Source organism: Eurytemora carolleeae, unplaced genomic scaffold (genome assembly GCF_000591075.1).
Source record: "Eurytemora carolleeae unplaced genomic scaffold, Eaff_2.0 scaffold1419, whole genome shotgun sequence".
Lineage (NCBI taxonomy): Eukaryota > Metazoa > Arthropoda > Copepoda > Calanoida > Temoridae > Eurytemora > Eurytemora carolleeae.
Window position 1 is genome coordinate 1 of NW_019397305.1, and position 5,789 is coordinate 5,789.

The 5,789-nt window shown below is 33.2% G+C and overlaps 1 long non-coding RNA gene across 1 annotated transcript; it reads right to left on the reverse strand.

Annotated features, from left to right (window-relative positions):
• Positions 1-1,183: 1,183 nt before the first annotated feature.
• Positions 1,184-2,663, reverse strand: LOC111713398 (uncharacterized). Its single transcript, XR_002767686.1, has 3 exons — positions 2,493-2,663; positions 2,181-2,245; positions 1,184-1,495 (listed from the first exon to the last, which is right to left on the reverse strand). It is a non-coding gene; the product is annotated as an uncharacterized LOC111713398 (long non-coding RNA).
• Positions 2,664-5,789: the final 3,126 nt, after the last annotated feature.

Consider the following 5,789-nt stretch of genomic DNA (forward strand, 5'->3'; position numbering starts at 1 on the left):
TGACGGCTCATGTCTATGCAGGGCCTATGTTTTATTTTTCCAGTGACATTATCAATTTTTGTAACTAAATTCAGGGGGTTAACACAGAATGGTTTGAAAGTTACTTTTTCAACACTATTACTTAAAAGCCAGTCATTGACTTTTTCCCGAACTGCTCCAAGATTCTCTCTTGCGTTTTTGTTGTTATCTTCTTCATAAGAAGACGGCATTGAAGTAAAATTTAATTTTAAACCTTGCTTCAAAATATTAAGATTGAAAACCCCTGCATTAAGAACACATTCCGAAAACTTAATTGAAGAAGGGTTGTGTATACTTAAGACTGTGTTTGTAGAAGGGAGAGAAAACCCTAACTCGGTGAAGTAGTTAGTCAAGGTCTTATGCCCGTTCCCATCCCAGACTATTGAAGTTAAAGGACCTGAAATTAGTACTTCAGAAATACTAATAAGGAAATTTGTTATCATTTAAAAAGTATGAAAACTTAAGAGAAAAGGAACTATTGGACAAGAAAAGAATTATAGGTCTATTGAGTTTCAAGTATTATATGATTAAATAATATGTACGAGGCAAACAAAAGCATAACTAGCCATATTCAGCTTAATCAATCTTAAAATATTAAAAAGGATTAGCTGAAAAATACATAGAAGTTGTGAAAACTACAAAGATAAGCGGCAATTGGAGTGAAAATAAGAACCAGAAAAGAATTAAACGCATATTAAGTTTACAGTTTATGTGCAACAGATAGAGATAAAAATACACTATTTAGCTAAATGTTCGATTGGACAATCAATAGTCAAACTGAAGCAAAATATTCAGCATAATCAATCTTTAAAATTCAACAAAGAATTTACCCAAATTAGTTGTGTAGCATGTAACCTGCTAGACGAAGAGCTGCAAACTGGCACTGAGCATCTCCTTTCCAGTGACCTAGCTTATTACAGTCTTTGCAGTAGGAGTTCAGCTTCTCTTGTTCGATCATTTGCCTCTTCTTCTCGCGATCTGATGTGTAGGTTAGAGCGGGCATCGAAGTTGGTGTTGCTGGGTAAGAACTTGATGCGTTGTAAAACATACCCGGGAGCGGAAATGAAAGAGGGGGTGGGGGGGTTGAGAGATTCATATTCGGTGAAGAGTTTTGCATCTGAGGGAACTGGGGATAAATCATCTGGTTAGGGAATCCTCACTTGGAAGTTGAAGAATTAAGCTTCAATAAAAAATCAGCTTTCTGCTGTCCAGTTAGAGCTGCAAGGTCGGCGGAGGCCAAAAGCCTGTAAAGGTCTTCCATCTCAGTCTTGACATTTAGGAGATCAGAGGCGACGGATTTAGAAATTTTGCTCCAGGAGCTGTCTGCCGTTTGCTTGTGAAGTGATAGGTTTACTGCTGCTCTTTCTATGTCTAACTCAGCTTGGCTTGCGGTTTTGTAGTTAACTGGCATTGTGAGAAGATGAACAAATACTTCAGATTCGGTCAGAAATGCTTAGTGGTTGCGTCGGCTTGGACTCTACAAATATGATAACTATCAAAAAAAAGCAAAGATAACCATAGACGAACGATTAACAGGTGAAGAAAACTAATATAAAAGTTAAAGAAGAACTAAAATAAAACTAATATAAAAGTTAAAGAACGATTTACATTAAGAGATATGCATGGAACGGTGATTTATTCAAAAGTTCTTAGGAGAATATATCTAATAAAAGTTAAAAATTAGATAAAACGTTAGGACAGGACAAAAAACTTGAATTTATAAAAGTCCAGTCCAAAAAGAAAATATTTTGAAAACGTCTGCGGCAAAAATAAACCGAGTAGATAAACAAAAATTATTGAAGAATAATAAACAAGCAAACTTAAACTCTCAATCACTAACAGACACGGAAATCATGCACAAAAGTCGTTCTTATCAGTTTAGGCACTAATGACTAATTTTAAAAGACTATCTTAAAACTGAATAAAATTTGTTGAATAAAATTTGAAGTTTAATTAAGCTGAAATACTATCTAACAGGTAAAAATTGTAAAATGTTTAAGAGACAATGCTAGGTAAAAATTTAAAAAAAAAAAAAATGAATTCTAACAAAAAATATAGGAAGAATTTGAAACGCAAAACAGAGAATTTTAAAAATGTCTTAACAAATGATAATTCACTGGGTGCTATTAAGGGTTAATTATGCATTGAAGAGAATTAAATACCTCAAGGAATCTAAAGGAGATGGTTAGATGGAGCGTGGCAGCTCTGCAGCAGGAGCTAGGCAGCTCTAGAGAATTAAAGTAAGCGTCGATAGTAATTATTTCTAGGGAGAGGGGGGGGGGGGAATAATAATAAATAAATAATTATTTTTAAAAAACAAAATAAATTTTCTGGCTTAAATAAAACATAAACAAGACATAGCTAACATTAATTTGAAAATAGTAATGGTAATTATAGAAACGTCTGAAAGTTAACAAGACTGAAGAAAGGCAATAATTTCAAAATATTTAGGAACAAATTTATAAAAGTATAACCTTAATCTTTGACTTGGCGGTCTGCAGCTAGAATGGCGTCACAGCGGACAGTCTATTTCTTCTGTGTCTCGGCGGACGATATCTTTGCATACAATTAGCTCTCTGAAAGTAAAAAGGATTTAAAATTCGAAATTTCCCAGAAGCTACTGAAGGGAGGATATAAAATTACAAATATTTAGGAAAATTTATTGAAAAATATTGACTTAAAACAAAAACAAGAAGTCAATAGCAAGTAAAACATGTCACATTGTCAGAATGGCTATTTGCGTTTCAGCATACAGGCAGTGTCACGGCGGACAGGCAAATTGCAAGTTGTCACAGCGGACGCTAAATAGCAATTTGACAGATACGGTTTGAGGTTGGATATAGTTTTTCAGAACTAGAAAAGAAGAGAAAAACGAATTTCGCCAAAACAAAAACGGAAGTGAAAGAGCTCTGGAAAACTATGTCCAACCTCCCAATTGGTACTCACATAAACACGTACTGTAACATCTGGATCAATCGAGTTGAAAAATAATAGTATCACAGTATCACTTAAAATTTTTAAAGTAAATAAAAATAACGGTATACTAGAAAGAAATTTTTAGACTGAGAACTGCGTTGAATATCAATTGAACGTGGAGAAATTCTCTGCAGACGAATCGTCATGTTCCGGTTCTATCAATATTTGGTATGGCTCGGGGCGAAGGTCGTCTTAGATTCTTGAAATCATTAAGAATTAGCAAATTCCAGGGCCCAAAAGGTTATATAGCATAAATATGAGAAGTACACCTGCCATATGGAAACAGTACAACAAAATGGCCATTTTACACTTTTTTCTAGTAGGAGTATTTCACTGTTGCCGAAGCTCCTCTCTATACATTCTATTCTCTATGTATTATGTACATCATTTCATCTAATCCGTAGTGTCCTTTTTCATTTTATCTCATATACAACAGTATACATTACACCCATAGATTAATTAAATTAACAGATAGAACACAAGATGTCGTCTTTTCAATGTATGTGTGTTTCGTTCACAATAACCCTGAGGCAGTTGCCCAAAGGAGTTACGCGTAGTCGGCGTAGAACAAGACATAGTCGGCGTAGAACAAGACATAGTCGGCGTGGAACAAGACATACATAGAACCTGCTATACGCCGACTACGTGTAACTCCTTTGGGCTTCTGCCTCAGGGTTATTATGAACGAAACAGACATAAATCTTGATACACCTTCTTTCATCTTATTAAACGATTCTTATATTGCATGTACGTACACCTATCGCATCTCATGTGAAGTGTACATGTGTACACATTCTTTACTCTATTGTACCAGAACACTCTTTATTCATCTTATATAAGCATTTCAAAAAATCCTTCCTTCGCCCTGATCTTTTATTCCAGGTGTACACATTTCTAAAAGATATACGTTTTTTTTAATGATTTGTTTCTCTGTTTTGTTACAAGTTATTAAAGTTGGTGACGGTAAGATTTTGTGTGAACCTTGCTTTTCCTTCGAAAGATAAACTCTTCTAAACAGCGGAACAGTTCGAAAGAAAGAACTCTTTTTTGAGCAGTTAACAAGATCGAAATAACATGACCAGATCGATAGCTAAAACTCACTTTTGAACAATTAAACAGTTCACAAACTCGAACTCCCTCCTGAACAGTTAAGCAGTTCGAAAGAATGGAACTCTATTCGTGTAAGATCGATTTCTAATAAATATGAACATATTCTATAACTTACTTTGTGATTTGTATTTTGTATATGTTCTTATCAAATAGTAATAACCATATACATATACTGAATACATATTGGTGACATATATATTTCTATATATTTTGCTTGTGTGTCTGTTTGTTTGTTTGTATCGAATGAACGTCAAAAAGGCAGAATCGATCGGGCCTAAATTTTGTGTGGGACATCACATGACCCCAGGAAAGGTTAATGGATTATCAAAATTTCAACAAAAAAAAATTATAAAATCTGCAAACTCTTGTTTTTTTTTGTCTTACAATTTTTACAAAGAAAAATGTTCACAATCAAAATAGAAAATGGGCGCAAAACTGCCTGAAAGTCTAGTATGTAATATATATATAGTTTATATGTATAAAATAAATATGTAATACATATTTCCCCTGCGGGTATTTATGCCTGTATACAGGGGATTTATTCTACTCTACTTTAATAACTTCAATTTTTTCCCTAAACCATCCTTTCATGAATATACATTAGGGGAAGGGTTTAAACCAGGGGGGGGGGGAGAAATAAGATGGTAGATTTAACATTTTTTGGATAAAATTGTGTATCTACAGAAAGATAATATTCAGAATTGGAATTGATTCTTTGCCACAAATTCTTCTTTTCTTGTCTTTATATCTTTGAAAGGTGTACATCATCAAAATGCAAAGATAAATAGAAAAGAAAACTTAAAATATTGTCTGAAAAGAATGTTATTTAAAAAACATTGTAATACATTCCTGGCACTATGTTTATAATTTCAAACTTAATGTCCGTCATTTCGAAGTTTTGGTTGGTAGTTCTATGCAAAAAAAATGTTAGGGAATCAACCTTACATTTTTTCTGTCTAATAATACACAATTTTGCCCCAAACAAGTTAATTCTACCATCTTATTTTCCTCCTGTTATACTATTTTAGCACGCGGTGTAGACTTTTTTTTATCGAAAGAGAATTTGAACGTGAACTGACAAAATTATATCACTATAATCATAAAATTATCGGGCAGTTAGAAATCCACCTTTTTCTTGTTTATTTGATGTTTCTGTCTAAAAGTATATGCAAATTTTTTTTTTTAAATTGCTAAATTATCAGAATTAAACACTTTTGAAGCAAAAACGACGTTATCTTGCATATTATTGATCAGATTAAGGTTTCAAGGTTATGGTCGTTAATCAGACACGCCCCTTTTATAAATTATGACGATAGTTCATTTAAAGGGAGTATTTGCAAAAATAAATCTCTTTTGATCGCTACTAATCTTACTTCTCTCTGTTGCGTCAATAAGGAGAAAATTGTTAAAACGACTTATACTGAAGAACGTAGCGTCCATAAAAATTCAAAAAGTGCAATATACAACTCGTATCGTAAAATAATCAATTTAATTTAAAACAAATCATTCAAATATTACAACCAAAAGTCATCGATTATTTTTCGACGCATTCGTATATAGTTAATATTTCTTAATATTTGTTATTTGTTTTATATACAATGCACTTAAAACTACTTTTTCCCGCTAGGTGTCTTTGCCACGCGTAATTATTCAAAGCATCAATTCGAGCAGAGACATCTGGCGGC